Source organism: Physeter macrocephalus, chromosome 1 (genome assembly GCF_002837175.3).
Source record: "Physeter macrocephalus isolate SW-GA chromosome 1, ASM283717v5, whole genome shotgun sequence".
Lineage (NCBI taxonomy): Eukaryota > Metazoa > Chordata > Mammalia > Artiodactyla > Physeteridae > Physeter > Physeter macrocephalus.
Window position 1 is genome coordinate 69,413,591 of NC_041214.2, and position 22,035 is coordinate 69,435,625.

The window sequence follows — 22,035 nt, forward strand, 5'->3', positions numbered from 1 at the left end:
TAAAACATATTTGTATCTTTGTATCAATGTCTGTAAAGTGACTGCATTTCTAAACTCCAGGGACCTGCAAACTAATTATTTAAATAATGTTTAAGTTTTTAAAAGGACCAGAATTGATTCAAACTTGCAAACTTTGTTTTTTTAAAACCACTCTTGCATTAGATTTCTGTCACTTACACTTTGCAAATGTTGGGATCATGCTGATTTTTTTTTAAATGAGGAAGCTCATTGGCTACATTGCTAAAGAGAAGATGAGCTTGCATGTGGAACAGATTATTTTTTATTCTTAATTTTATATTTTTGAGAATTAGACCAGATTTTTAAGTTCCCAAGGGTTTATGCATTCATATGTCAATAGTCATAAAGAAACAGCTCTTTGAAACTTACATAAGTAGGTTTATTTACTTGTTTAGCATTCTGAGAATATGGGGCTATTGTGTACCAAAAAGCTAAAATATTTTCATAGAAAGTTTAGTGTTTCTTCTTGCTGAGTACTGTAACTGATGTGATAAAAATAGGTTTGAACTTCAGCCTATGTACTCAGAGGGAATTCTTCTATTCAGTTACATTGAATGAGGTGTGAACCCAGCATATTTATTGTCATGGTAATATAAAAATGTTCATATTCCTTCATATTTTAGATTACCAAAATGTGAGAGGCAGAGCATTTTGCTGTATATCCATCTGTAAAATCATCAAGTAACTTAGAGAAGAAACAAACATGTACATCCAGATACTGGAACAGCTTTTCTACCATCTATTCTTGACACATTTTTGGGGATGGACAGGAGAGAGAAATGAATGGGATAATATAATATTTTAAATTAAGAACATCATAATTTATTATCTAGGTCATGACCTCAGTATTAAAATAAGTGAGATGTATGATTTAGAAATGCTGATGTGTATCTCTACAGTTCATGGAATACATTGCTTATTTTAGTGGTGTTACGTATGACTTTTCCTGAGGACAAAGTCAAGAGTTTTTTTTTAAGTTAGTTATATCTTAATGCATTTTCTTTACAGTGTGTGTATATATATATTTTTTCAAGCATTTCTTTTCTCTTTTTAAACTTTTTATGTTATATTGGAGTATAGTTGATTAACAATGTTGTGTTAGTTTCAGGTGTATAGCAAAGTCATTCAGTTATATGTATACATGTGCCTATTCTTTTTCAAATTCTTTTCCCATTTAAGTTGTTACATAATACTGAGCAGAGTTACCTGTGCTACACAGTTGGACCTTGTTGGTTGTCCATTTTAAATATAGCAGTGTGTATATGTCAATCCAAACTCCCTAACTATCCTTTCCCCCACCCTTCCTCCCTGGTAACCATAAGTTCATTCTCTAAGTCTGTGAGTCTGTTCTAATTTCATTTTTTTACATGTAGTTGTCCAGTTTTCCCAGCACCATTTATTGAAGAGACTCTCTTTGCACCATTGTATAGTCTTGCCTCCTTTGTTCTAGATTAATTGACCGTAGGTGCATGGGTTTATTTCTGGGCTTTCTATCCTGTTCCATTAATCTATGTTTCTATTTTTGTGCCAGTACCACACTGTTTTGATGACTACAGCTTTGTAGTATGGTCTGGAGTCAGGGAGCCTGATTCCTCCAACTCCATTTTTCTTTCTCAAGATTGTTTTGGCTATTCAGGGTTTCTTGTGTTTCTGTACAAATTGTAAAATTTTTTGTTCTAATTCTGTGGAACATGCCATTGCTAATTTGATAGGGATTGCATTGAATCTGTAGATTGCTTAACACCACAAACAAAAATAAGCTCAAAATTGATTAAAGACCTAAATGTGAGACCAGACACTATAAAACTCTTAGAGGAAAACAGGCAGAACAATCTCTGACATAAATCCAAGCAATATCTTTTATGATCCATCTCCCAGAGTAATGGAAATAAAAACAAAAATAAACATATGGGACCTAAGTAAACTCAAAAGCTTTTGCACAGCAAAGGAAACCATAAACAAAACAAAAAGACAACCCACAGAATGGGAGAAAAAATCGGGTTGGCCAAAAAGTTTGTTCGGGTTTTTCCATACGATGTTACAGAAAATCCCGAATTAACTTTTTGGCCAACCCAATATTTACAAATGATGTGACCGATAAGGGATTAGTATCCAAAATTTACAAACAGCTCACATGGCTTAATATCATCAAAACAAACAGCCCAATCAAAAAATGGGCAGAGACCTAAGTAGACATTTCTCCAAAGCAGACATATAGATGGCCAAGAGGCACATGAAAACACGTTCAACATTGCTAATTATTAGAGAAATGCAGATCAAAACTACAACGTGGTATCACCTCACACCAGTCAAAATGGCAATCCTCAAAAAATCCACAAACAATAAATGCTGGAGAGGGTATGGAGAGAAGGGAATCCTCCTACACTGTTGGTGGAAATGTAAATTGGTATAGCCACTATGGAGAATAGTATGGAGGTTCCTGAAAAAACTAAAAATAGAGATACCATATGATCCTACAATTCCTCTCCTGGATATATATCCAGAGAAAAACATGGTCTGAAAGGATACATGCACCCCAATGTTCATTGCAATACTGTTTACAATAACCAAGACATGGAAGCAAACTAAATTTCCGTCAACAGAGGAATGGATAAAGAAGATGTGGTACATATATACAATGGAATTTTACTCATCTATTAAAAAGAATGAAATAATGCCATTTGCAGCAACATGGATGGACCTAGAGATCTTCATACTGAGTGAAGTAAGTCAGACAGAGAAAGAGAAATATCGTATGATATCACTTATGTGTGGAATCTAAAAAGAAATGATACAAATGAACTTATTTACAAAACAGATACAGTGTATATATTTTTAATGCAGATAAAATTCATGAGTCTATTTGATCTAGGGACTTTAAAAAATACTTTTATTGTTTTTTCTATATTTATTTTACTATTTTATCCTCTTGTCCAAATTATTTGTATTTATCAGTGTGATATTCTCTAAATCTATTTATTTAACTAGAATGTATGTGTGGGAACTTTGAAAAAATATTATTTCATATGTTTTTCCAACAGCAAAATAAAATGTGAGAGATATAGACAATTTGTCATAGTATTGAAGAAGGTTTTAAAATAGTGAGTAGAAAGAAGCAATCAAAATAGTCTCAGGATGAAAAAATATTTCTAAAAATTAAAAAACATCTATTGTAAATGTAATCAATTCTGTTATCATCATATTAAAGATTGCCGGCATCCTTAGGGGAGAGTGCAACATACATCACCACATACAGCTGTTACTCAAGTAGCCTCTGCTTTGTCAAAAGCCTTTTAACTCTCATCAGCCATGGCCCAGGATCCCAAATCTCCCAGGCTTATCGGTCTAACACCGACATATTTTCTGGCAGTTGTATTTTGCAACTGTGTTATCATAGTGTGTCAAGTATATCCTACCTATAGTTATTGAGTCCTTCTGACTTATATGATATAAAGATCATTGTTTTCCAGTTGAATGTCAATCAGATATTTCATGTTTAGTGACTAATAACTTTTGAATCTTATCTGAAATAGAAATAAAACTTATTATATGTACTTGTCTATGCCTTTCTAACACCAGGGCTTTGCAACAGGGGTTTGCTCAGGATAAGATTCATCAGCAGGTCCATGCCTTTAAGCAAAAAGAATATTTCTGGACATTGGTACTTACTACCAATCTCAGTAATGCTCTTCTAACAACAGACCTCAGGGGGAGATCTGGTTATCCTTCTAATGTACATATGAGGAAACTGAATGTAGGTGAGGTTTAGTGAGTTCCCATGGATTTACAGCAAGGAGTTGATGGAGCTGTGATTCAGTGCATGCTGTTCTACCTAGAGGAAGCATCTTATGTTGCATCAGGTTTCACTTTCAGAGTCTGGAAGCTAGCCTGTCATAGAAGGGGCTTTGAAACCTGACTGGCTCCTTAGCTTAAGTTCCCACCATCATCCTCCTTCTGTTAAAATGGTTGTTTTGCTGCAAGAAAGCATTTTTTTTTTTCCTTAAGGGGAAAATAGAATGCCAGATTTGGCTATAAAATTATGTGCATAATTTCAAACAACAAAGAACATTTAAAGCAGTGTCAGTGACACTGCCTGATAGCTTTTATGTACAATTTTGATTTGGTGCATCAAAAAATGTTGTGCACCTTCACAACTCTCAGTATCATAAACACCTTACAGCTTTGGCCCCTTTGTGTTCTCTGATTTCTGAAGTAGGGAAATCACTGCATTGCAGCCCTTCTTTCACATTAGCTATTGTTCGCTGAGATTATGAAATAGAAATATAGTAGGAGACATTGATTTTAAAATGCTAATTGACTTCAAGTATCTACTAAGAAGCCCAATTAGCAAAATATCTTGACAAAGAAAGTAATAAAAACTGTAGTAGCTGTGGAATCCTAGGCATTCGACGCTGATTAATTTGAACATTCCCAATTTAGTTCGGTGGGTATGGGTAAAGATAAGCTAGGGGCAAATTTCTTTATCCTCTCATTCTAAACCCTTATGAAGTAGGACTCTGTTTCAATTGTCCATACCTCCTGGTCCACTACACTTATCCTGGCTACTGTAATCTTTACAAAGTTAAACAACTCATACTTCTAGGCTGATAGACCAATTTTAGTTATTTGGATATGGGGGGAGTGGATTTTAAAATATCAACTAGTTCCACAAATTTAAAAAAACTCATTTACAATGCTTCCAAAAAATGACTCAAGAGATTACTAAAGAATGTCATCTCAAGAAGTGACATCTGGTGTTTCTCAAATCCTGATTTAAATGATCAAAGGGCTATAAAAGTGGAGGAAAACTTATATAAAGGAGGATATTAACCATAAAAGACAGATCTTGAGAATTTCTTCCATATATAATGCAGATAGGATTAGATTGAAAGGAACAGCATGAATCTAATCACTACTGATCTTCCTGAGAAGATGGTGCTTGGCCACAGGATGTAAACAGAGTACAATTTGGCCAAAATGCCCTTCATCTAGCATTTTATTTTTGGCAGGGTGTGTTTGGAAGCTGACACTAAAGACAGGTTAAAGTTAAGATAAAGGCCACTTGCCTTGGAACAGCACACTAGCATGTATCAGCAGCTGCATTAGGCTTTCCAAAAGCAACCTGATCCCCTTGAATAGAAAGCATCCCAGGTGCAAAGAATTTGCCTCTAAAGGCTTTGTACCAAGTGAAGCTGAAAATGGCCCCATGATGTATCTATTAGTATGGAAGCTGGACCAAAGAGAAAAGTATCCTGAATACATAAATACGCTGGCACAGTGGCTTCCTAGACCTCAAGAAGAGATTAAATAAAGAAATCCTATTCCTAAAGTAGTAGAGCTCATGTCCTCAGCCTCATTGGTGTCTGGATCACTGACCTGGTAATGGACTCCTAGAGTAACTAATCAAGTAGCCATATAGGTCAAGGACAAAAAGCCATGAAAAGCGATGGAGGTCACTGGTACAGTGAGAAAGTTTGGTCTAATATATCCACAGTGAATTTGAGTTATATAAGCAGAGTACAGAGAATAATTCTCTTTTATTACCCCTGGAACATTACCAAATTTTGATTACATTGCTTTCACATATCTGAAGACTCAATACATCTGAAGAGTCAACCCTGTAAGTCACATATTTTGGCCAAAATGTAATGAAACTGTAAATTAATAAGATAAAGATAGGAAACATTGCAACTCATACATATAAAAAATTCACTTTTAAAGATTCTTGTAAATGATAACTTATTTAGATAATTGAACTCAATGAAAGTAATACATATAATAATGTATGGGATATAGCCAAATCTATAATTAGAGTAAATAATCAGCTCTAAACAGTTTACTTCTTAAACATGAAATAAATAATTATTCAACTTAAAAATTACAGATATTATAAATATGGCTGGATTATTAAGGACAGAATTAATAAATAAATCCAGGAGCTGGATGAACTATAAAGGGTAGAATTAATAAATATATCTAGGAACACTGAAATGGCCAATATAAAACATACAAACAAATATTCTCTGTCAAGATTAATCAACAAAAAAAACCCACAATTCTGAGAATGAGAAAGAACTTAAGACCTCAAATAAAGAAGCAATGAAAAAAAAAAAATATATATATATATATATATATATATTTTTTTTTTTTTTTTTTTTTTTTTTTTTTTTTTTTTTTTTTTTTTTTTGCGGCACGCGGGCCTCTCACTGTTGTGGCCTCTCCCGTTGCGGAGCACAGGCTCCGGACGCGCAGGCTCAGTGGCTATGGCTCACGGGCCCAGCTGCTCCGCAGCATGTGGGATCTTCCCAGACCGGGACACGAACCCGTGTCCCCTGCATCGGCAGGAGGACTCTCAACCAGTGCGCCACCAGGGAAGCCCGAAAAAAAAATATTTTAAAAAATATAATATTTACTTCTGGTACCACGGCAGAGCAGATACACTCCAAAGGTCCTTCCGGGACCAAAGTACGTCTAGATTGTGGATAAATTACAACAAATATATATTTTAAACTCTTCTAGACTTTCTAGAAAGCCTTGGGAATCCACCCTTTCCCCCAAAAAAGAATATGAAGCTGTAAATAAAAGAAGTACTGAGGTTTACACAGCATGAAAGATGGGTTTGTGTTTTGGGCAAAGGTCTACACCTGAACAAAAATGGAATTCTATGCTTTGTGCCCTTGGGTAAGGAGTTAGGGTTGAATTCTAAACTCCTTTATACCCAGAACTTTGAAAGTGAAAAGCAGTCAATAGTGGTTCAGGAAAAAAACAAAATCCTTGCTGGAAGAAGACAAGATTTAGAACCTCAGGATTACCACAAAATATAGCTCATAATTTTAAAACAATGCCAAACACATAAAAACAAGCTGCTTGAAGTGACCATCACTTGTTGGAATTCAAATGTTATAACCCCTTCAGAGATTAATTTCATACTTTTTATCAAAATTGCATATGCATTCTACTTCTAGCAATCTATCTCTAGATACACTAGCAAAAATACATAAAGACACATACATAGAATGTTGTGCCTTTATTTATAACTAAAGATTGACACTACCTCCATTTTATCAATATGGACTAGTGAAATAAAATCTGGTTTATCTGTAAATGGATTATTATGAATATATAAAAAGGATTGAGGAAGGTCTTTATATACTGGTCATGGAATAATTTCTAGGATACTCTTTTAAGTGGAAAAGGCAAAATTTTCATAGTATTCTTCATGCAAAACATCTTTTATGTTTGAAAGAGAAATGTATGTGTCTGCATGTGTATAAATATGTATTTGATATGTGTATGCATATCTTGATTTGCTTATATTTTCTAAGAAAAATGACAGAATAAGCAAAAAGCTAATAAATATATAGCAATATGAGGAGTGAGGAACTGATCGTGTGAGACTTCTATGGATTGAACTTGCTTTATGGCTTTGACTTAAGAATAATTTAAATATTTTATATAATTAAAACAAAAAAAGAAAATAAAGCAATGCCTAAAAATTGAAAGTGAGTAGAAAAAATGTGCATATCTAGTTTTCTCAGAACTAATTTTTAAGTAAATATTTTTATAGGTAATTTTGCTGCCCTATCCAACATTCCATTTGCTAGAATTCATGTGATAAATTCCTAGACAATGAGGATTTTCTATAATCTTCATTTTATAGTAAAAAAAAATACACACAAAATGTCTTCCCCACAATTTCATCATTCACTCATTCTTCCACTTAACAAAAAACTCCTGTGATCCAGTTATACAGGACAGGAAAAAGTAGTCCAAGTACACTAAGTTATGGTAACTTCTTCACCTCACACTATATTTCTTGTTATTATTTCATTGTTTCTGAAATTCTAATGTCTGAGCCTTGCTCCTGGGAAGGGAACCAAGGATAATGCTAATTTCACAAAAATAGAAATTTCAGGATACAAAGGAAGCAACACACTATATAGGGTTTAAAAGTTTAATATGGTTAGATAGAAAGATATTATGAAGCTTTATATTATAAGTATTAATATTCAGCAATTATTGGAAGAATAGAATTCTTTTTCTTTTCAGCATTAGGATTTTAATTAATTTTATTAATGCATGAAATTTACTAATATGATCTTCAAAAATTATATTTAGAGATTTTTGCTTTCTTTTGATGCCTCTGAAATTATTAAACTGTGTCTTTTTCTTTCTAGGTAATAATTTTCTATGTTGTGGTTGTCTTCCCTACAAAAACTTCTCATTAAAAAATAGATTTAGAAAATTACAGTGCTTGGAATTCTATCATCATCTCACTCACTGGAATTCTGTAACACAGTTGCCTAACAGAATTTGGCTGATTGCTTACCATCAGATCAAGTAAATGGAAAATAAAAGCAGTAGAAACAGTTTGATTTCTCCTACAGAGGCTCTCCAAATGTCATGCCACTAGTGAGACCACTTTGTAAAAAAGCATAAGAAACTGTGTTAGAAATACAAAACTGATCAAAGACTAGAGGAATCATTACTGAAAATTCTCCCCTGGAGGAAAAGGAGTAGGTGGGTGAATAAATATTTATGGGCAGAGCCAGGGCACAGACTAAAGAAAGAAATGTTCTTGAAAACCTAAACATTGGCAGATGGACAGGTTATATCATGGGTCTGGAAAGCCTTGAGAATCTGAAAAGAGACACTATGGGAAGAAGTCTGTAGGACCACAGTCCCTGCTCAGGCCTCTTACGAGGTCTGTAAATGGAGGCTGGATATTGAAATGATGTTTGTCTTTTCCTTGTACCTAGACTCAATGGGGAGAATTCCAGAGGCAAGAGAGAGTGCTCTTCTACCCTGTAATCCAGCATAACATAAGGGAGAAGACTGAGATATTCTGTAATAAAATTAATAAAATAATATGTCCATAAAAATATTTGTCAATGATACTTCAATAAAGCAGGGGTAAAACAACAACAAAAATTTATCTGTATTCAATCTTCCTTTATTTTTTAGAGAAAAAAATCTCTTTTTAAAGAAAAACTTTCCATATCAAAAGTTGAAAACAGGCTAAACATTCATTATTGTGGGAATGGTCAATAAAATACATCCATACTAAATAGCCATAAGAATGCAGCCCTTAATAAGAATGTACTACATAGGCACATTCACCTGGAAAAATAGCAATGATATTTTTTAATATAAATTCCAGAGCAATTGTGTATGTTTCACTTTTTTATAAAAGCAAAATGTATATATGTATATACATACATGTGTGTAAGTGTGCTCTCAAAGCATACCAGATATATCAGTTGGATATACACCAAACTGTTAGCAGTTCATGAAGGAGGGCATGTCTGCGGTGGTTTGGGCTGGAATTGGGGGGTTGATATTGGGAAACTGAATGTCGAAAGATGAGAACTTACTCTTTTTTAAAACAAAAAAAAGATTACTTTTATGTACTTTAAAAACACGTAAAAGTTTTATGTAATTTAAAAATGTCAAACTATATTTGACTTAATAATCTCTTACTGTTTCAAGAGATTTTCTCTCTTAATATTTCTTATCCAGCACCGTCAAATTTTTACTTTTCTTTCCCTCCTCATTTTTTTCTCTCAGCTTAAAAAAACACATTCAAGTTTCCTCCCAAATGGTAGGAAGAAATTTTTTAAATCCCTCAATCCCATATCACTTTTTAACAAACTATCTTATATCTTTTTTTCTTCTTTTATAGTCAGGTTAATGCAAACTACACTCAGTCTTTTTCCCATCTCTCTTCTTAAGCTTTAATCCCCTGAAATAAGGCTCCCATATCTGAGTATTCATTAAAACATCTCTGACAAAGTTCATCAATCACTTCTTAATTAATTAATCCAGTAGATTACTTCTATCTTCACGTTATTTTTATTTACCTGGTGGTCTTTGACATTAATGTCCATTCCTTCCTCTGAACCTCTCCCTCACCTTTTGAGTTAGCAATCTCCCCCCATCCTCCTTCTACTTCTCTAATGATTCCTTCTAAGTCACCTTTGTGGATTCACTTTTTCCAGCTCCTTCTTAAATGTTGGTGGATCTAAGGATCCTGTTCTTCGTCTATTTTACTCTCACTTTGCATAATCTTAGATGATGGCAACAACACAAGAATTAAATCACTATGTGCTGATGATACTCAAGTCAATGACTTCAGGCCTGCAGTAGACAGTCTCTGTGAGAACTAGTCACTGGATGTTGCCATCTGGATGTCCCCTAAGCAGATCAGAAAAGACATACCTCAGACTAACTGCCTTCTCTTTTCTTCTCCTTAGCTCAACTACTACCACAGGTTCATGTTTCTAAGTTAGGAAGCTGAGTGACTGTCTTCAATTTATTCTCTTACTAATTCTACTGCCACATTTCATCCATTTCCAAGTCCAACAGATTCTAATCACAGCATGTTTTGTGTAAGTAAGGATATTCCTCCTGCATCTCCAATATTTGTGTGTTGGTTCAAACTTGAACCATCTCTCACTTAGATTATTGTTCTGACTTCCTAATTTACCTTACCCCTTTGATTCCCTTCTCCATCTGCACATTGCTACTGATCTCACCCTCCTGATAATGCAGATAGGATCCCATGGTTGCCATGATGGAATACTTGTAATGGTTCCCTTGTCCATAGACCATCCCACCAACAATTATTGCTCTATATTTTGCCATGCCTTTTTCTTCACATGACTATAGTTGGTGGTAAGCCAGCTATTGTGGTAAGCCTACAGCTACTATAATGTACCATTTTGTTTCATATCCCTGTGTATTTGTCCACTGAACCAGGAATGCCCACCATTCCTACTTGCTTAGTTCTCTGGCATCTTTTGAACATGTTTTCAAAAATCTGTTGGGAAAATTATGCAATTGCTCTGTGTGTCTCTGCTATCCTAAGACTAACTAGAGGATTCTAAATTCCCAAACAAGCAAATATCGGCATCTAAGCACACCAGTTTGCATTTTACACAACCTGCTTCCAAGGCAACTAAACACTTAAGATGGCAAATCTCATCTTGGCTATATGGTTGGCCATCTTTGTTCATTTACAAGCTAATTCAAATGGAAAGCAATATGATGTATTTACACATAATACCTTTTTAACACATTATTTAATATTGTAATTCAGGGACCAGCAGTAAAACTTGATGCCTTCTGCTGTTTTGCAAATCTGTTGATTATTTCCTTAAGGAAATAGTGTCAAACATTGACTTCTCAGTTGAAGGGGCAGCAAGGTCTTAAAATATGTTCTGGCTCATTGGGCTTCTTAGTTATATACACAAATGTTGGACTAAGTTAATTGACTATGTAAAACAATATGAAAAAAATGAATGATGGATATAATGTGGAATTCTGCCCACTCACCATAGAGCACAGTATTCATAAGTGAAGTAACCATTTTTTAATTATAAGGCTCACTAAAAGAGTAATTATTTTGGTTTTAAAGAAGCCTTTAATAAAAATCCATGATCAAAACATTTAACTAGTAATTCTTTACAGCACTAATGGACTAATATTTTTATTAAATTACTTTAAAAACATTAAATTGACTTTAAAACCCTGCCTATGCAGATACTGAATTTTATTTTTTCCATTTTACTAAATAGAGACTAACGTTAAAACTTCAAGTTCCTACAAATATCAGTTACTCACATGTGGATGAAGGGCAAAGATTCCCTTATTTTTTAAATCAATCTGTGTTTCATAGAGTGGAGCTAATATATATATACCTTTATACTTCAGCATTTTCTCACTTCCATTTTTGACAAAATTTCATATAGTTTAAGTGGGCAGCATTCTAAATTTAAATGATTTTCTCTCCTGTAGTACACACTCAACATCAACATTACTGGAAAGATGATCTTTAGAAGTGGCTGAAACATAATCCACACAGACCAGCCATGGCACAATTGTAGGACCACTTAGCCATCCCATTCACGAAGTACCTACCTTATACTGCCCTGTTCAATGGTTTTTAACTGTGATTTGTCTCTGCAACCTAAGTGTAAATGAGGTCACAGACTGTTCAATATATTTCAGTACTACCAAAACAACTAGCATAAAACTGTGCACATAACAGGCATAAATAAAATTTATTAATTTATTGCCTGAGATACAGAAATAATTAGAATAATATGGCTTTGTTTTGAAAGAGCTGAGCTTTAATGATTTAAGGAGAGGAAGGTGATATTTAAATGTTTGGGGGGTGGAAAGAAAAATTAGTAAAAGCTGCAATCTAGCATATAGGGCATGCATTTGAATTACTTTGAGAGAACAAAATGTGGGCAGATGGTTAAAAAAGATAAAGTCACAGGATACAAGGGAATCCTGAGTGAAAACTCTTAGCTAATCTTTACAATTTTATATGGTGATTTTAAGAAGTAGAGCAAAAGAAGAATAAGCAGGAATACATGACTCTTTGGATGTGGAGTGAAGGTGAAAATACTCAAAAATTGCATCCAGATTTCAATCCTAAGAGCCTAACACTCTGGGTGCATGAGTTCTGGTCACCTGAGACCATCCTGATGCAGTGTTCAGGGCGTGATGCTGTATGGCTATTGCTGAGCACAGAGTGCCTCAGAGAACTAGAGGGCTCAGGGTATACAACAATAAGCATTTATTTTGTGCTTATATGTCTTTAGTTTAGCTAAAGTAGCTTTATTTTATATTTAAGGTCTTCAGATTAGTCAGCCAACTCTGCTTCCAGCTGTAGGTGTGTGAATCTGTTGCGATGACTCTGGTCCATGTGTCCCATTCTGGGTCTCAGGCTGGAGGGTCAGTTCCTGTTATGGATTGAATGTTTGTGTCCCCCCAAAATTCATATGTTGAAAACTGAATTTAAATTGAGGTAGTCAGCAAATGTGTGTGTTCCTCTCTAGAAACATTTATCATCTTAAACTCAGGCACAAAGGTGATAGAAAGTTATCTTTAACATTAGCTGGGCTTTTACTGCTAATGCTTCAAACAAGGAAGAAGCAATGAAAGTAAAGCGTTTTGTAGGGACAATTAGGTAAACCATAGATTCTGGGGTTATAAAGAGAACCCCGGAGATTCTGGGGTTTGTCATGAAAACAAACTCAGCGAGCATAAGAAAGTGATAGGTCATGTATTAGAGCTCTCTAAGAGGTGGAAGAAATGCTACAGAAATGCTAAAGGACATGAGCTAGAAGACCAGGAAGTAGCAAAAAGAGAGGATAGTTGAAGGTTTTACATTTGATGCAATTACTGTATCTGTGATAGTGTGGCTGAAGTGGTATGGAGGAGAAAAGACGAAAGGACTGAGAGACCAAGGTTTTGGAAGGATCATCCATGTGAATGGTGAAGTTGCCAAAAATGTTGATTATAGTGGTGGGAAGGCCAGCAGTGAACAAGGGGAGACAGTAGATGGGAAAGTTGCAGGAAATGGCTGTCAAAAGCCCTGGGCTTTGGAGAAGAAACTGATTGAAGGAAGCAACAGGGAGCAAGGAGGATTTGTATCCTAATGCCAGGACAAAGGTACGCAGACTGTGAAAGAAAAGGAAGAAATGAAGGCTTTCCATTTGAGAGGTCTTCGTCAGGGCTGAGTGGATTTCCTTCAGGGTGGGAAGGGAAGCTTCAGAGATACGGTGAAGGATATAAAGGTCTTTGCTGTTAATGATCATCAGCCATCAGAAAGAAAACTCAGGAAAGGAGCAGGGCATTGAAATCAGGTGAGGCAAAGTTATGCAAAGTGGTATGGAACTTGGAAGAGGAATCTTCACACTAGGGTTTTAGTATTAAGTGAGGTAATTAGGAACGTGAGGCCTGAAGGAATTCATCCTGACAATGTCTTGGGGAAAGCCAATTTAAGTTGTAAGTAAAGGATCACAGACAACTTACACAACATTCTTGGGAATAAAAGCTAACTTTTACATCAGGAAATCATTTTGTTGGCTTTTATAGTGCTGTTCCACATAGAATTTGAATAGACCTAGCAAAAAAGGTCTCTACAGTTATGTTTAGGATTCTCCAGGGTCAGTCTCATGTGGGTTCAGAAACATGTACAATAGCCGACAGACAGTGATACTCAATAAATATTTGCTGAATGAAAGATATTTATATGTGCTCTCCTGCTTCAGCCTCCTCCTTGAAATCTGCCACCTCTAAGCCATGTGAGGGACGTATTTTTCCCCTCTCTGCTTCTGATGCCCTCTGGCAACACTGCCCAGGGGCCGCCCTGTTGTCCAAGCTTCCACCGTCACTCCGATGCAGCTTTACAGCCTTGCCTCTGTGTTCTAAGAAGGAATTGGGGAACAACTCTCTCACGTCAAGTCTCCTTTGCAAGAGAGCCTATTTCCTCAGGCTTCTTGAGGTCATTCTTCAACCTGCACTTTGTAACACCTTTCTATGCTCTTACTGATAGTGGAGAAGCACATGGACGCTATAATTTCAGCTCTTTCCTTCTCCTACCACCTCTTCTACTTGCTTGCTCTCTCTCTCAACAACTGCTCTCTCCAGTAGCGGCCTTGCCTTGAATATCAAATCATGCAAATATGTATTTTGGAAATCAGTTGCCCAACACATCTTTGTCTTGGTTAGACACATCAAAATATATCAAGAGATTTGTTATTTGATCAAGATCCCTAAAAAAAGAAAAAAATCAGTCTCATTTTTCTAATGTTTCTCCTAATTTATTGTATGTGATGGTACACAGAAAAACTTATTGTTTGCATTATTTCTTAAGCCAGCTGCATAGCAGAGGTTTTATTAGGATTTGGAATATGTCAACTTATTTCCTCTAAAGTTATATTTTGCAATTAGTAGTGATACCTACTAATAAGGGTTGATGGGAAGAGAGTATTGATAAATGGGCCCAGTAAAAATGAACTTATTTCTTAACTAACAACCAGACCTAGATGGCACTGATTTGGTGGAAAATTTTAACTCTTTAGTAATTTATTTTGACTCTTAAGCAATTCATAGAAGTGAGATATTTATGCAATAAGTCATACAAATGAACATTACTTCTAAATTAAATTAAATAGAATTTGATGAAAACTAATCCTCAGATTTCAACAAAATATTTTTATTATATTACACATGTGGAATTTTTATTAAAAATTACAAATACCTGATATGAGTGGTTTATGCTATGACCTGAAATAAAAGTTTTACTCCTGAATATTTTCCTGAATTGTAATCTTTATTAAATTCATATAAAGTATTTAATAATAAACAGAGGACACAGAAGAAGGTTAATAGCACCACTTTAACCTAATAATTCATGAAGTTGTGAGGAATATAAAATTCTATACGTTTGAGGAAGTCATTTAACTTGTTATGCTTAAGGTATTTTTTTCCTATTTACATTTTAAGTTAGTACTGTTCATATATTCACAAGGTTGTTGAAAAGTATGAGTAATAAAAAATTGTAAAACAGTTTGGAAATGTAAAATGCTACATAGATGCATGAAGATGGTTATCCTTCAAAGAAAGCCCGAATTTCTATTTATTTCATCAATATAAAATGAAACACTCTCATACTGCTTGAGTGTTATGAGAGAGAAATCAAATCCAAATTCTCCACACATAATGAAGAAATGGTTGACATAAAATGAATGGTGACACAAAATGTACATATTTCAGCTCTTACCTGACCTTTTCATATTATATAAAATCTTTGCCTACAATAGATGGCTACTTAGTCATCTAGAAAATGAAGTTTAGTTGGGCCAAATACTTTGTAATAAAACTGTCCCAGGTACTAAACTCCTCTGAAGAAACTATTCATGAAAAGGAATACATGCCTCCAGTTGAAATGTTGTCCCTGGGGGAATAATTTAAACTTATCCAAAGAATTATTTTATTGATCTTTGCAAAAACTCTCAGTCAACTGACCCAGTGTGTAACACTAGACGAGTCCTTTAAGGCTGACCTCAGCTTCGACCACTATTAAAACAAGGAGGATAATAACACCTGCCTTACAACCTCACAAGGAAATTGTAATGTGATCAGATGTGTGAGCATTTGTTAAGCATATTTCTTACATGTTTACATGTAAGGAAGAAGGATGCTGAAAAACTATAATTCTCACTTTTTACATTTTTTGACTTTGACTCCCTTAAAAAAAGCAAAATATGCAGCCATGTTCCTATGTTACCTGCTCCCTCTTTCCAGGGGCAAATATTCAATGATAGCAACATTTAATAGAAAAGCATATTTGAATTAGTCTTTATTTACTTTTGTTTTATAAAAACAAAAAGAGTTCTTTGGTAGGCATAGGTTTTTATAAAAAAACACTTATAACCCAGTGAGATTATTATGGTTTCATTGGTGGTGTGTTGCAAATTGTGTAAATACTTTATTCAGATTTTAACTAGTTCATCTCTCTTGACATTGACTCAAAAAAACCATATCTTCAAGCACTGTCAACTCTGCTACTCTTAGCCATAAATATAAGTGCCAGACATGAATCTCCATTAACTGACCAAGGTAAATGTAACTTTTTGGTTTATATCTCAGCAGCCAATTTAATGAATATATATATCCTGAATGAGTCTTATATAGAAAATTTAAATCAATGTATTCAAATAATACAGGAGTATATAAAACAAAGAGAATTATAATCCTGGGACTGTATAAGCAGAAGCAACCTCTGTTAAGTTTGATGTGTATATGTGTGCATGTTTGTATGTATGTGGGCTGCATATAATAAATATCATATATTATTTTGTTTTTATAAAAATGGGATTATAGATGCTTTAACTTGCTTTTTAATCTAACTGTCCATATATATCTATCTCTCTCTCTATTAATCATCTATCTATCATCTATCAATCTATCATCTATCTATCTACTTATCTGCATGACCATCTTTCACAATGACCCTTTCCATACAAACTTCTACAGTGTGATGGTATAAGAAATAGTAGAGAAGGGAATCTAGGAATGCCAATTCTCAAAGCCAAGACAAGAAATGGGTATCAGAAATGTTGTCAACAGGTAGCAGGACCCTAACCAGCAAAGTCAAGGTCAGAGGAACACTGCAATCTATTGGAAAGAGCATGGTAAAAATAAGAGCAACCCACTGGTAGAGGATCTGGAGTTTTTGTCTGCTGGACAAACAGAAAATTAGATGGAAACCTAATTATTGAAGCTCAAGTCTAAGGATGTATATAGGGCAGCATGGGGAAGAAAGCATTGAGATTCTGAAACAATGAAGAATCCAAAGAAAGAACATTATCGTTCTTCTATTTTTTCAAGTATATCAAGTTGTTCCTCATTTCCAGGCTTTCACATATGCGTTTTCCTCTGTCTGAATATACACTCCCTGCCATGCTTTGGTTGACTCTCTTGTATTCATCCTTTAGACACTTTCGTCAGAGAAACCCCCAGGACTCCATAGGTTAAATTAGGTCCCCCTAAAATGCTCTATATCGGCTAGCTTTCAATGCATAACAAAACTTAGTGGCTTAATAAAAATCATTTATTTAACTTATGATTCTATGAGTCATTATTTGGGGCTCTGTTCAGGTATGTGGCTCTTTTGCCGGTCTCAACTGGGCTCAGTCAAATCTCTGTAATCAGCCACTGTCTCTGCTACCAACTGGGAGTTCGGTTTGGATTTCCTCTTTATTACGACTGAATAATATTCTATTATATATATTTTTTCTTTATCCATTCATCTGGTTGATGGGCACTTAGGTTGTTTCCATTTCTCAACTACTGTAAATAATGCTGCAATGAACATAGGAGGGCAGAGCAAGCCTTAATGAGCAAATGTTTCTGAAGCCTTTTCTTGCATCATATTTGCTAAAGGCCTCTTGGCCAAAGTAAAGTATATGATACACTTTGGTGAAAACTAGCCTCCTTCTCTTGATGAAAAGATCTGCAATGGCACATTATAAGGGCATGAATGCGTTTGTAGCCATTTTTACAATCTACCAAACACTCTTTCATAGTATTCTGAATTTTTTTCTTTATAGTGCTAATATTTATACACACAATTGTATAGGTTCAAAATATTTATACAGTTATGGCAATAATAAAATTAATTTCTCCTTATAAAATAATGCTTTATTTTTGCTTTTACATAATTAATTCATTTTTGGTTCTTTATCATCAGACAAAGGAATAAAGGTTCTGGTGCATCAGCAGTATAGGTCTCAGTTATTAGCCTACTGAGATTTTCTGACATGAAATTTCAAATTTGGAGTATTTGGTTTGGTTTAAATAACAAGATTTTTTTCATAGTGACTTGTTTCTCAGCTTAGCATGTGTTCCAATAAGAAACTGATGTATGGATGTTTCTATTATACTGGTTATTTCTCTTTTTAAAATTATTATTCCAAAGGAACAATAATTCTTCTATGACCTATTCAGATAGGCAATCCTATGAAGGTGTGTGACTTTCTTGTATCTACTCATAGAGTTATGTGGTCTCAAATGCCTCTCAGGGCAACTGGCAGCTGCATCACTTACATGACATTAACCAACATGAAAATGGAAATTAGTTAAAATCTCATTTGCCAGCAGTCTTTTCTGTTGTCCCAAATCTACTATATTTTTATAACTTGAAAATGAAAATCTACAAGATGTAGTTGTCAATATTTTCACCAAAGGCCCACTAGCTTTAAAATACAATTAACTTTTGACAGTCTTGATAAAAATAAAATTGTGTATATATATATATATATATATATATATATATATATATACATATGTAAAATCTCTTGAGCATTTGAGATCTTGGATTCTCCTTTTCTGTTTTATTTTGAGAAACAATTACTGTCCATAGACACAGCTGCTCTAGTTGCAGGTTTCTTTTTTTTCATTTTTATAAATTTATTTATTTTATTTTTGGCTGCGTTGGGTCTTTGTTGCTGCGCGTGGGCTTTCTCTAGTTGCGGTGAGTGGGGGCTACTCTTCGTTGTGGTGCACGGGTCTCTCATTGCGGTGGCTTCTCTTGTTGAGGAGCAAGGGCTCTAGGCATGTGGGCTTCAGTAGTTGCAGCATGTGGGCTCAGTAGTTGTTGCACAAGGGCTCAGTAGTTGTGGCTCATAGGCTCTAGAGCACAGGCTCGCTAGTTGTGGCGCACGGGCTTAGGTGCTCCGGCATGTGTGATCTTCCCAGACCAGGGCTCGAACCCGTGTCCCCTGCATTGGCAGGAAGATTCTTAACCACTGAGCCACCAGGGCAGTCCCTCTACTTGCAGTTTTATAATTACTTCATTCTCATACCTCTGTTTGGATGTAAATATGATTAATCCAATTTTGCAAATATTCAAAAACATTTTTCAAAGGGTCAAACTGAATTTCAAGCTTTCAAAGCAAAACTACATTAACATACAAATTGCTCTGTTTATCTGTCCAACTAATATGTTTCTCTTTATATGATATGCTTTTAAGTTGTACAATTATTGAAGACAAAGAAAAGTGATGTAAATTTAATTTTGTGCAGTGTATTTGACTTTTTAATACAGTTTACATTGAATAGGAGTTATATAAATCATGAACAATGAAGGTAAAAGTTATAACATTTTACTTGTTCATAAACCTCCAAGCTTCCTTAAATAAGAGGAATGGATAAAACGAATGTGACAATTAGTGGAAGTAGGAGTTAATTCAGTTTGGAATAAAGGAGAGCAGACCAACAGGCGATCCCACAAAGAAGGAAAAAAGAAGATAGAATAGGCCCTGCCTTCTCAGAAAGGACAGCAACATTATATACTCTGGTTAAGATCAGTAAGTTAGGCTATCTCAATATTTCTGCTGAGGGTAGGAGAGGTGCTCAGGAAGGAGCTGCTCTTCTGCACGCAGGAGGGGAGGAATGGGGGAGGGATGCCTTTGTTCAGCAAAGTGTAGGCATAGCCAGCCTGACGGTGTTCATTCAGCTAAGAGTAGGCATAGCCAGCCTGGCAGCGGGGTTGGCAAAGTGAACAAGACCAGAACAGGAGGAGACAGGGCCAGGTTAAGTTTCAGGAGAGAAAGGGAATGAGATTTTTCAGGGCCTCAACGCTAAAAAGGAGATAGGCTTCCCTGTCAGCTGGGAGGCCATTGAGAGAGCTTGGAGAGTGCTGTGACCTCTATTTTCAAAAGGAAAACTCTAGCTGAGTGGGAATACACTGTTTGAAAGATAAAATTAGAGGAGCATGATTCAAAAAAGAGGACAATATATAAAATTATACCAGTTGAGCTACTACCTCAGTAATTTTTTTCTAATGTTTAGGATCAGTTTTGATTAAATATAGCTAACAAAGTTCTATTTATTTTTATGCTTATAAAAAAAGAATTAAAACAGGATAAATTTTACTTTTAATATTATTTTTGTCAAATTTAAGAATCCATATGGGAGAAAAGTATAAAAAGAAAATAGAAATTTAGAAATAGTCCCTAACTTTTAATACAGTAATTTTTATTGCTCATAATATTTAAGAAAGCAATCCATTCAAATCTCATGATTGACTGATAGTATAAAGGTATTTTGAATTGACTGGTGAATAAATAAAGCTGTTCTGAAGAGCAAGACTAGAAATAAAAGTAGAAGATTTAAAAGTTTTATTGAAACTCAAATATATTACTCCTTGTAATCAGGTGTTATTTTTATGAGAAATTACCTCTTTGAAAATAGAAAGGAGGAAACAGAAAACTGAGATCATTTAAGTCACATTCAGAGAAGCATCAAGTTCAAATAATTATCTGGGAATAATGGAAAAGCTATGTAGAAGTGCCATAGAAATTCTAATCAGGACATGTCTTTCTTCACTTCCAAATCAGAAGATGTAAGATGTATTAACATATAATAAATTATGTAGCAGATAAAAATAATGCCTTCAGCTACCATATTAGCACAGTACAAAACTCTGTATTTACACTTTCATTCTTTGCTAGTGAAAAAAAGAGAAAGGAAAAAATAAATTCTGAATATTTCAGGTGTTAACATTTCCACTCTGGGAAGAGAAGACATTTTTTAATTAATTAATTTGGAATAAAAAAATTAGATACAAATCCCAACTCTTATTAAGCCCTCTAAGTCTCAGTGTTTACATCTGCACATTGAAAATGATGATTATATCTACTTCATAGGATTATTATAATGATTAAATGAGGCTAGCACAATGCATAAATGATAAATATTAGTTTCTCCAGTTGCCATTTTTTCGAATTACAAATATTCAAAGAAGAACATCAGAACAAAATGGTAATCCAAAAATTACACCACACTTATGGTCTTCTAAAGTTTTCTTCAGGTTTCTGTAAATGTCTAAGCATTTTATTTTATATTCACTAATTTAAAAATATTTTTCGCCAGAATTCTATGCACTTGCAAAAAAATATCCACATATCATAAGGAGCTATGGTTCAATATTGGATGATAGTTTTAAATGTTAGTTCTGTTCTATTGATTTAATATGGTTCTGAGATACTAATTGTATAAATGTTAGTTCTTTGTTGTCTGTTTTCTATTTCAACTACTTCATACCTGACCCTTACTTTATTTGTATTTTCTTGGTAATTCCCTGCTTTTTCAGAGACCCTTATTAAATTTTCATTTAAATAAGTTCTGCCTTAGGCACTTAGTAAATTAGGCTTTATTTCTGATTTAATTTTTTCCTTCTATTTCTTTCTTAATTTCAAACAATTCTCATTTTATTTCTCTTTATTTTTGTCCAAGATTCTTCACATCCTTGTTGAGCATATGCAATTCCATTTGGAGTGTTGTAATATAATTATCATTAGCTTAGTTTTTTGTCTGTTTTGGTTTTGGTATTTTGTTTTTTTTTTGCAGAGAATTTTCATTAGCAAATCTTTATTACCACATCCTTATTTAAGGATTTTAAATTCAGTTTGGAGTGATATATTACAGTTCTCTTCAGCTTCCTTTTTTGAGGGTAGCTTGTAGAAATTTAATTACCAGACACATTTTGATTTGCATCTACTGATATTTTTCCAGTAGTTTTATATAGGCATAACCTACCTTCTTCAACAGAGCTTCTATTATGAGAATGCCCTACTCTGTCATTTCTGACCTATTGTGTTCAGTTTCTTTTATGGATGTCTTATTGTTTGTTGTAGAGCGATGACTGGCATG